The sequence below is a fragment of the Epinephelus moara genome, chromosome 1, assembly GCF_006386435.1.
Source record: "Epinephelus moara isolate mb chromosome 1, YSFRI_EMoa_1.0, whole genome shotgun sequence".
NCBI lineage: Eukaryota > Metazoa > Chordata > Actinopteri > Perciformes > Serranidae > Epinephelus > Epinephelus moara.
The window spans coordinates 29827095-29839062 of record NC_065506.1 but is presented as its reverse complement, the minus strand read 5'-3'; positions in this window follow the sequence as shown (position 1 = coordinate 29839062).

Here is an 11968-nt window from a genome sequence, read left to right as displayed (position 1 = left end):
GTTCTACAGCACATTAACTCACGTCCTGCTGGACAGACAAAGAGTATTGAGCACGAGGCCCCGAGCTCCTGGTCGATGAAGGTTGGTGCCGGACTTCTAATCACTGTGAATCCCAATGCGTGATTGAACTTTGAGACAAAGGGGGAGTCCAATATGGATCAGTCTCCTCTTCCTGGGTTTCTCTCGCTCTGGCAAGGCATCCGAGGATAATTCCGGTTTATTTTTGTAGTTTTGGCCGTTGTTTCTATTGGTAATGATCTGGGAAAATCTGGGAATGCATCAACACCACTGTAAAGTAGTCCAACGGAGGGCTAAACAAAGTCAGATGATTATACAGGTTTAAACAAACATCCAGGTTAGTCAAACCTATTAGGCAGAGGAAATGAAGGTTAATGGTAACATTATTTAACATAACAATTTAGTAGCTGCTCCGGAGCTTCAGATCACATCACAGAATATCCCTCAGATGTTCCACAGATGGTGGAATTTCCATTTTTCTGGGCATCTAAAGGACTTCTCATCCATGTCAGCTTGATCTTGATCTGGGTTAAATTATCGTCCAAATTATTCTCAGAAACGTCCGTCATCCATCACAGTTAATTCAGTAGTTTCCTGGTCCTTTGACCTGTTGTACATATATTGTAATTAAGTGGTTTACACAATCTGTTGGCCTGTTTACAACCTAATCTGACGGCCTGAAAGCCTGTGTTTCTGCCTGGGATTTCTTTACAGATGTGGTCGCATTCACGGATCACAGATTTCAGCAATTAACTCGCGCAGTGCTTTGTTCTCATAATCAATAGAAACGATGGCTAAAGCCTTGAATCCACATTCACATGTCTAGTCTGGTCTTACTCCCATGGTGTCAAAATACGAGACTTGGGCAGTGTTTAGCATCTGTGTGAGATGCACCGGGCTCTCCACCAACTCCAATGTAAATCCATCTGCGTCATTATTAGATGTTCAGAGCAACGGATGTAGTTTAAAGAGCATGAAAGTCCGTTCAGGGTCGGTCGGTTCAACAAACACAGGACTTTGACTCCTGGACTTTTGGGACCATCATAGAAAAAACATCCAACGCATTCTCTCTCCGACCTCATCACATATTCACGTTTGGTCATGGACTTTTTACATCCACATACAACGTGAAAGGTACCACCTGTGTTGGTTGGTGACGTTCTGGGAAACTGTTAACGTACGGGTTGGATTTAGGCAACAAAAACATGTGGTTGGGTTTAAGAAAAAAGAACAGGGTTTGGCTTTATAATCTTACAGGGCGCGAATACCGCTCTCTCGGGTGAAAGTCCTGCCGGCACAGCCAGACTTTCGCCACCTTAACTTTCGTCCATGTCCCACTGCGTTTCCCCCTGACGCCGGGCACCATTAAACTATAATGGCAACCGGCGGCTTATCATGCCGACTTTAAAGGATGCCTTTTTTCGTTGGTTTCTGACGCTGCAAGTCACTGCCCAAGCGTCAGATTTCAATGACTTCGGAGTGCAATTGGGCTCAAACATTGGTTGCAGCATTTGTGCCACTCAAAGACAGGTCTGTTTTAGTAACATCTGCAATCTTTTCATGATCATAAACAAGTGCTTTTGCTCCCTAAACCTAACCGCCGACTGCTTTTTACCATGCATCGACCCCTTCTGCGTCAAGATACAATGCAATAGGTTGCCCTCGGCATCATTTTAGTGATGCCTGGGGTTTCTTCCCATGCAGCAAAATATGACGATTAGGGATCACTTAACAAGTTAAAGCTAATCTCTGTTTCTTGCTATGTGATCAGGGATGTCTGACAGTGCTCCGTAAAACGAAAGTTCTTTTGTCATCTATTCATATGAACATCTGATTTAAAAAAAAAGTGAGCTTTTTGTGATATGTCACCGGATTTACCGTGGTAGTCACGACAGACTTGCGTGTTGAAGTTTTTCTCTCCTGTCCTTACAGCAACAGTAGCTGACCATGTGTGTATATGCACAGACTGTGATATGTAAATATGTGTATTTGCGTGGGATGAGAAGTTTGTGGAGGATTGCAGTGGCAGACGGAGGATGTTTGTGACCATTAGTGAAAGTTTCCTCTTTATTTGCAGTTCTAATAGAAAGACAACAGCAGCTCTCTTTTCTTTCACTCTCTCTCTCACACACACACACACACACACACACACACACACACACACACACAAAACAGTCCAGACTGGCCGTGTAAAGCAGTGAAACTCTATCCCCGGCTGGACCACCTCAACTGGGCCCCGGCTCCTCCTGACCCCACAGCATTTAAAGTGAGTTGAGAAAGGGGACCTCAGTTTCCCAGAGAGAGCCCAGAGGAGGAGAAGGGGGGGTGCAGCTGTCTTCTGGCTTCTCACACCGCACGCCTTTTAGCGGCTCAAAGGGAGCAGCCAAGAAGGAGGGAGGCCAGAGGTCACACCAGCCAACTTTCATACCCGCCTACCTCTGATGTTCCCTGTTTTTTTTTCCTCTTCTTTTTTTACTGTTTCCAGATTTCCCAGCCGTAACACACTTCCCAGGTGACATCCCTCCTCTCACGTCGCAAATAATCAAAACCGTCTTGTCAGCTCCCGTTTCTCTTTTAAGTGCGTTCCTCCATGTGTGTGTGTCAGTGTGTGTGTGTGTGTGTCTCAGTGGTTTCAGCAAACTGCTACATATGCATGTGTGCGCAGTCTTTACTTAGTAGGCTTTCAGAATCAAATTTAAGTTAAGGAAATAAGTATTTGCAAAATCAGCTTGATATAATAATCCTTTTATTATCAAACCTTTTTTAAATATGTTTCATGGTCTGATTTTTTAGCATGTAGCACAAATTTACATCCTATAACTGCCTGTCTAGTTTTTTACATTGTTACTTCCACAGTCTGCCTTTCCAGCGAGGGATTCAGTTGCACGACCACACACAGTGCTGTTGTCTCTGACCTTATCATTGATGGTCCTTTCTATTAAAACAACATGAGGCAGGGATTCCTTTCAGCCCACAGTTTGTTTGGCTGCACTGTAAACAAGTGCACAAGATGCCAGTGGTTGATACAGGTTTTATTTTAAACACTTTTGGCTCAGTATTATTGAAGGTATACTATGCTGGAATTGTCAGTAACTGTTTGTAGACAGTATCACCAGCGAAAGTGAAAGTCAACCTCAGCTTTGTTCACTTGGCGGAAACGGGCCTTTTGAAGCCATGAGTTCAGCATTTCAGCCGTCACCATCTTGCTTTTTTGGAGCAAGGAGTGGCCTTAATTAATGAGAGGATGGAGCTGTGGAGGAGCGAGGAGTGGATCTGACTGAGAACTTAAGAACACTATCAGCAGACAGCCTGTCATTTAAAAATGGCCACACTCATAATCATGCACTTTAACCTTAAGCCTTAATAAAATGTAAACGGGTGAGTTATATAAAAAGTTGTCATGAAGTGGGAAATTAGCTATAGAGACCCCTTTTTTGTACCAGGCCATAAACATGTTTATTCTGCTGTGAAGCTGAATATTTTAACATGGGGTTCTGTGAGGATTGACTCGGTCTGGAGCCAGCCTCAAGTGGCTGTTGAAGAAACTGCAGTTTTTAGCACGTCTGTGTTGACTCCATATTTCAGCCCCAGAGGTGCCACTTGGAAATTACAGACAAAGGGCAGAGTTTGGGGGTGGGTCATAAGTAGTAACTAAGAAGGATTACTTTTGTATGATTTAATACATTGTTGTTGTTTTTTAAGGAAAATCCTGCAGGGTATACCTTTAAAATGTACAATTCTTTACCACTACGGGTGCTGCCAGTCATCCAGGTCTGGTGTCAAAACTGCTTTATCTGATTTTCTGGCCAGCTGGGGGCATCAGAAACAAGTTTGGAGAGGAGGGGATGAGATGGTGGAAGGTGGACTATTGCATGCATGTTTGTATACTTTTTTAGTAACTTATCAGGAACGCTTTGTCACTTTTTGACTTTGATATTTTCTAGGTAAGCACCCGTCCTGACCCGCAGATCACATGACATACTCGCTGGGGATTCCTCCTGGTGAAAGATGCTGTAGTGTGTGACCCCATTGCTGGTCAGTCATATAGTGTAAAAACCAAACAACTTAAAGACTCCCAATAACAAGTTGTGTAGTGTGGAAACTACAGCCATCTGACTGCTGTTTGGTGCTGGGCAGGTAGTGTACAGTGGGTTTGTCAGAGCTTTTCCAGTAAACACCCTTCTGCTGTGACTGAAATGATGCTGATGAGATCCATGAGACTGAACCGAGAAAGTAAAGCTGTATGCCATAAAAACCAAAACAGCCAGCTGAAAGATGCTGAAATGCTTCGTATAGCTGAAGGGAAACTGTAATATTTCCTCTGTGATTTTAACACTTTGAGCTTTTACATTAAACAGCATCATTTGTTTTGTTATATGTTTATATAAAAAAATGATTATGGCAGCTTTAATGTAAGTACTCATTATACAGAATGGCCCATTTAAGTGTTAGGTTTTAGATTTAAAGCGCTATAACAATGCAGTCCATATTTTATGAGCTGTTTCCTATGTGAACTCTGCATATAGCGTACTTATGTAAGCTGAACTCCTGCCTGTTGTATATGCTGTGTACTGTATGCTCCTGCTGTGACTGTGTTCTTGTGGATGCATTTGTGTGAAAGCCTGCATGGTTCAAAAACAGTATCATTTCTGCCACTTCTCTCTTCCCTGTGCTGTTGCCTGTGGCTCCGGTTTAAGATGGAGTGTCATGTGGTGGAGGGTGACTGATGGAGAATGTGGGCATTAACATGCTGAGGCCACAGGAGACGTGGCACTGAAAGCATTAATGGAGTGACTGTTTCTGAGAAAAGGAGGGCTGATGTGATTGCAATGGGTGCCGGGGGAATCGTTCTGCAGGAGCCGACCATGCAGGCTGTATAGCTGCCCTTATAACACATTTATATGTATTTGAGAGATAAATCGGGTGGCCTTTTCATTGGCGGGGAGTGTAGGGCTCACATGCAGAGATATGCAGTCATCATCTATGACACAGGCCCCCCCCACGCCTCAAGTTTCTTTACATTTATCACTCAAACACGCACACACACACTCACGACTACTCACCGGTTAACATGTACAACGCACCCAGGCGCCCTCAAGAAAGAAAAGGGGGGGGAGGAGGGTAGAGTGTGGGGGAGGGGAAGCAGCAGAGATATCGCATCCCCAGTGCTCACAACGGCAGTGATGTGTGGAGCAGGACAAAGAAAGGATGGAGGGTGGGACAAAGGGAGCAAGGGATGGAGATATGTGTGAGGGTGTAAAACTGAAAACAAGGAAAATATAATGTATGTTGCTCTGAAGTTACAACAAACATTTTGTTATGCCTAGTTGTATCTAGCCATCCACATACACGTATAGCTTGAGATATTTAACTGAGATTTCTGCTGAGGTGAATGGAATTGCTGTTAGGATTGGATGCGTTATTTGGATTTCCCTTGCCATCGTTTTTAACATTAGAGCACCGTAAATTGTGGGATATTCCCTCAAGAAAGTCTGCTGAATTGCAGTCTTAAGGAAAGTGTGCAGAAATGGCTCAAAAAGGCCACAAGAGAGCCCTCAGGCACTTACTGATTTCACAGTGGGACAGCCCTAAACACTCTGTCGACAGTTTTGAAGACTATTTTTTTGTAGAAAGTAGTTCCTATAAAAAACAGTCTGTGGCCAGTTGATTTTAAGTGCAATATGTCAGAAACTATTAGAAGGATTGCCATTAAACTTAATTTGGACATTCATGATCTCAGAGGATGAATTATGATAACTTTGGTGATCCCCTGACGTTTCTTCTTGGTGCCACAATCGGGTCAGCAGTATTTTTTGTCACCAAATACCTGCAAAACTAATGGCACTCCCATCAGCCTCGGCTGTTCTTCGTATATCCTCCTAATTAGCAAATGTTTGTTTAATATGTTCCTGCTTGTTAGCATTGTCATGTGAACATGTTAGCTTGCTGACATTAGCATTTAGCGCAAAACACCCTTGCGTCTGAAGGCCCAGACACACTGAACCAACATCAAACAAATAAAGCTCTAGTGAAAGTTCAGTCAGGAAGACAGTACTTTTCATACTCAGGCTGTGCGTTTCTTTCTCACTCTGCCATTAACTCCTTGCACATATGCTCACTCACTGTCTCTAGGTGTCATTGTCTGGGTCTTTCAGATGAGTCATCAGCTGTTTCACAATCAACCAATAGCACAGTGACACACCTTCTCTGTCAGCCTATCATATTACTGCTCCTCATTTTTAATATGGTTCTTTATCTGATGTAGTTCTTCCTTGCTGTAGTCATACTCGCCCTCCACCTCCATCCACCCCATCACCACCTAGTCTTTACGGATTCATCAGCCTCATACGCCTCAGCAGCCTCAGAGTCATCAGCCACCACCTCCACCACCAGTGTCTGGAGTCCATGGGGGGATTTATTCTACTGCCTCTCAGATGCCCCTCAATCACAAATTATCTCCCTCGGGTGTGCAAGCACCAAAGACTTCTGTTAAATGTCACTCACCACAAATCATCTCTTATTCATTCTGTATAAAATATTATCTTTTACTCCATTCCTCTGTCTCTCCTGACTGAACTAGTGGCAACGAAGGCCGACTGTTGCATTGCCTTAAGTGGCCTCTGTTGCGGCCAAAAAGTTGCTCTTGAACACACCTCATAGATTGCAGCCAATGGCCAACTAGCATGTACGTTCTATGCCTGCGTGAGCGGAAATAACTCTCCAGCAGAAGGCAGTGGTAGTCTGTATTTGTCATTAAAAATGGTGAACTGGAAGACCGACAGGATGGATTCAAGAAATAATAATGTAATCTAATATAACAAGTTTGTTTTGATCTCACGCCCTCTTGACTTTAGCCATTTGTTTGCTTTCCTCACTTCTATTCCTCTTCTTGTGCACCTTCAAGTTGAGCTGCCAATTGGAGTAATTTGTCTCACTGATGGGCTCTGCCATCTCCACCAGATTTAACATACTGAATCAGATGAAAACAAGCCAACAAGGGCCAATAAGGGCTTTCTAGTGCCAACAGTGTGGGACACACCAGAAAAAAATGAGCTGACAGATGCTCACCGATAGCCCATCAAAGTACAGCCTCGCAGAGATGCCAGCATGGCTGCAGACAATTAAAAAAGTTTTTTTTTTTTTCCAATGCTTTGAGCGCCACAAACAAAAGTAGATTTACCTCCATAGTACTTGGGTAGAGGCAGAAATCTTAAAAGACCCGGTCAGATAAAAGCATAACTACATGTATGACTGGACGCCACTAAGAAAATATGGGATTTGTGGAAAGGCTGAGATTTATACTCGCTACAACAGTTTAGATGTCTGGCCACCTCTCTTCTGCTTTGCTTTTTCCTTCTCTCCTGGTACTTTATCTTGCTGCTTGTTGCCCCAGGCCTGTCCCTCTCCATTACCCCCAGCACTCACCTATCTCTAATCCATAGTCGGGAAGAAACCCACTTGGGGATTGTGGTCTGCAAACAGGGCTTTGTTCCAACAACAGGGTCAGGGCTTTGTTCCAACTCTTGTATCTGGCCTTGAGGAAGCGTTGTTTCATAGCGAATGACATGAAAAGAAGATGGTATTCATTGTCTCTTTGATTTACTCAAACATTTTACGTATTGATTTTCCAGGGTCTAATCACACTGCTTTGTGCCAAGGTCGGCTTCCTGTTTCATTGCCCTGAACAGAGCGCAGTTGTTGCAGGCCGAGGGAAACAGCTAATGCAGCAATATTCTTATCCATCAATGAAGGAAACACGAAGGAGTGGACCCCGCCTGCACACCCGCCCCATCCTATCCTGTCTTCCTCTCCCTTTATCTCCCCTCCTCTCTCTATCTGTTTAATCACACAGAGCCATATGGATGCACAGTGTGTTGTATTAATTAGGCCCCAGGGCGTGGCCACACACCGGGGACTGGAGTGACTCTAGCAGTTGCTATGCTGGGAGCAGAAATCTACCTACCAGCATAAACAGTAGGTACAGTAGGTGAGCAAAGAGTGGGTCACATGCAGCAAAATATTGTTTGTGTGTGTGTGTGGTGTGTGTGTGTGTGTGTGTGTTTTCAAACAGCAACAGATCTGGCCTCAGATCAGCTGGTGTTGGCATGCTGGTCGGGGCCGGCTGCTGGCAGGGCATCAGAGCAGAAAGTGATAAAAAAAAAAAAATCAAGTCAACAAACAGATTACGGAGGTAGATCAATTAAGCAAAGTTAACCAAATTTAATCTAGATCAATTTGTTTTTGCTCCACGGTTGGATGTTTGCCCATTAAAATGATTGTGTCAGGTTCAGCTAATCAATTTTATCTCACTGCAAATATTTTATTTATGTTTTGTTTGTGTTACTAGGATTTGTTCCTCTGGCTACAGGAACACATTTTGCTTTGATTTGCTTTTTTAGGATCGTGTTTGTTTCTTAAATCATAGCTGTGGTCAAACATTAAACATTTAAATAAAAAGCAACACTTAATTTTATGGGTCAATAGTTTCCTAGTAACTTCCTGGAGAGAGGAGCTCTTTGGTAAATGTATTGGAAAGGCTTAGAGACTTCCTTTCTGGGAGTCTTTCTGGAATAATTATGGGAGAAAGTGTTCAATCACTTTCTATTAATTACAGTTCATTGGTAATGTAGCTTTCCTTTACCCAAGTAATTGCCTTTTAGTGCAAAGCAGGTCAGAGAAACACAGAAAAACACTGTCTGTGTAGCTGTTACCTGTCACAGGCACGCAAACAAGAGTGTTCTAACAAAGCAAGGGGTCTAATGCTGCGTTCACATGGAATCAGGCAGAAGGTAATGGCAAACCAGATATCATTTCAGTGGATGAGAACAGGATACTTGCGACTTCTTACGTCTACAATCTGCCTGACTCCATGTGAATAAAGCATTAGGCAGCATGGCATCTAGGTTCACACAGGAAAGATGCAGTTGCAAGGTGTAGGCTTACACTGAAATCGCTATCTTTAGCTAACAGCACTAGCACTGATGACAGAATGTAACACCCATGACGCTTGCGAGGTGTGTCATTAGTTCCCATGCAACAAGTCGTCATTCCTAACCCAACAGATGCTTGTTAGGGAGGCACAGTTTGACACAGTAGCCATGTAGTGTATTACATGTAAGCGACTGAAAATTAAAGTATTTAAATGGACCGTAGCTGATTAAAGTATCATGCATGCATTTTATGTCACTCCCAGGGGCCGCACAAAATGTTTCTGAGGACTGCTATTGGCTGGGCTTTGAGCAGCTGGGGTCTGGGGATAGAGGGGGGCTTTTGCTGTTCAGATTGTGAGACTCTTTGAGGCAAGTGTGTGATGTGTGATGTTAGGCTACATACAAATTTCTTCACATGAAAAAAATAATGGTAAATGGATGTGCACTTGTATAGCGCCTTTCTAGTCATCCGACCACTCAAAGTGCTTTTTACACTATGAGTCACATTCACACATTCACACACTGGCACCCAAGGCTGCCATACAGGGTATCACCTGCTACTCAGTTTTTAACCCACTCACACACCAATGGAACAGCCATCAGGAGCAATTTGGGGTTCAGTATCTTGCTCAAGGATACTTCAACATGCGGACAGGAGGAGCTGGCAAACGAACCCCTGGTCTTGCGATAAGTGGACGACCTGCTTTTCCTTCTGAGCCACAGCCACAGTATTTGTGGTTTAAATAGATCCCAGGTATCCAAAATGACTTGGCCCAGAATCAGCCTGAACTCAGCGTGCCGGATGAAATTAGCCGAGCCAGGTCTGGTTGCCCGACTCAGCTGAGACTCGCATGAACGACGCCCCAGAATCAGGCCAAATCAACTGGGTCGAATCCAGCTGCTGACACTACTATCACTTGGCCGTTATAAAAAATGACCTAGCCCAGAATCGGCCTGAATTCGGCATACCGGATGAAATTAGCAGGGCCAGGTCCAGTTGCCCTACTCGGTTGAGACTCGGTATGAATGAGGCCCCAGAATTGGGCTAAGTCAGCTGCCCTAATTCGGTCTGATTTCTTCTACAAACAACATCTGCTTTGTATGTATGTACTATAACTATTCGGTTCATGCTATGTCTCAGAACATGTCTCTATCAATTCAGACCGAATCACAAACCGTACTTTCTAGAAACCCTTCTTGGAAACTATGAAGTTACAGGACCTGAAAGCAACGCCCAGTGTGACCTCGAAGTTTTTGGTTAACAGAGAAGTGTTGTTAAAATGTAACACTGTCAACGTGTGAGGAATTCTATGTATCATTAACATTCACATTTAGCAACGCAGATTTTGTGTAAACAAAGCCAGAACTCTGTGAGCAATTATTCTCCATCAGGTTGCACCAAACACACTGAGCTGTCACCCATGTTTACCTGATCTGCCTTTATTACTTAATGCATGATCTTCCAAATACTTTACAATGATGCCAAAAGAGTAAACAGCTCCTCAAGTGAAGATATTTTTTTGTTTCATAAGAATGAGCAGTCATTTATTACTGTATGTACATAAAATCGTACTTTGCAGATTATATAAGCCGTGTTGCCTGAGCCTTGGAAGGGTTAAGGAGTGCTGTCACTGGGGAATAAATCAGGTGAGGGTTGCTGTTGGTGTGTGTGTGCGTGTGCGCTTGAAACAGAGAACAAGAGAAAGAGAATATGCCTATGTTCAGGGAAGCTTCATCCATCCATCATCAGGCCCCTGCAGAAAACAGCACTAACAAGAAAACAAAGGAATAAAAGTTCACATACGCAGCTATGTGCATGTAGTTAAGAGAGAAAGAGAAAGAAAGAAGTTGGCAGCAGCGTCTGGTTAGCCGGTCCGGTCTAAAGAAGCTGACCCTGCTCCTTGTGTGGAGCGACCTCCTGTATTTGCCCAAACTCTTAAGTGTTGTGAATTCCTGAGTCTCACACATCGCTCCCGCTGAGGGACCCCAGACCTGGGTGGGCATCAGGTCCAGTTGCTTGGCTGGCGAGGTGGGCCGCTTGAGCTAAGGGGCCAACGCAGGGAGCAGAGGGGGCCTCAATGGGGAGCCGGTAGGGGTGAGGTCAGCTTAAGGGGTCATGGAGAAAGGGGCAGATACGGGTCAGTGTTTGCCCAGCTGTCCCCTGGGCAGTTGAAAGGAAGTTACTGGATAGAGATGGCTGGATCAGTGGAGATGGCTGTGTGGTTCTTATTCAGGAGCTGTGTTGTCCAAAGGTGGCAAAACACAGGGAGTGATTTAAATCCTCAGTATTATAGATTCTTTCTGTCCTTAAAGCTTAACAACAGATTTTCTGGCCACCTGGGGGCAGCAGAAACAATCTGTAAACACAACACTGACATATCATCATCATCTAATTGGTTAATTTTACTGGTGAGCTTGTTAGCTCATTTGCATATCAACAGATGCAGACAACATTAGCATTCATGTGCAGTGTTTCTGGCCACCTGGTAAATGTAAGTCCTCCTTTAGCGCTGTTTTTGGTCTCCACCAACTCCTGAGGGAAATATCTGTCTCTTAAGCTGCTAAATGCTCCACTATGTTTACTAGCCAGTCTCTAATTGTGTCTGACTGCTCTTGGTTGCTAGGTAGGTTAGTGCACAGTCAGTTTTTTTGCTACGAGAGCAACCTGGTCTCACCCTGAAGTCGTCGAAATCCGGTGCTTGGGCAGTGACTTGTAGCGTCAGACGCTAACGGATAAAGCCGTCCTTTAACGTCGGCATGTTACACGGCTGGTCGTTATTTTAGTTTAATGGCTTTTGGCAGCGTCAGGGAGAAACGCAGTGGGACAAGAATGAATTTTATGTCGCAAAAGTCCAAGGAGTGTGGGTAGGAGGGGTGATTGAAGATTATAAAGCCAAACTCTGTTCTTTTTTCCTAAACCTAACCACATGTGTTAGATGTTGGAGGAAAAGAAAGGTCAATTCATACTGTTGTACAGACCTAGTGCGTTTATTTTGAAAGAGACTCTATGTAAACAGTGG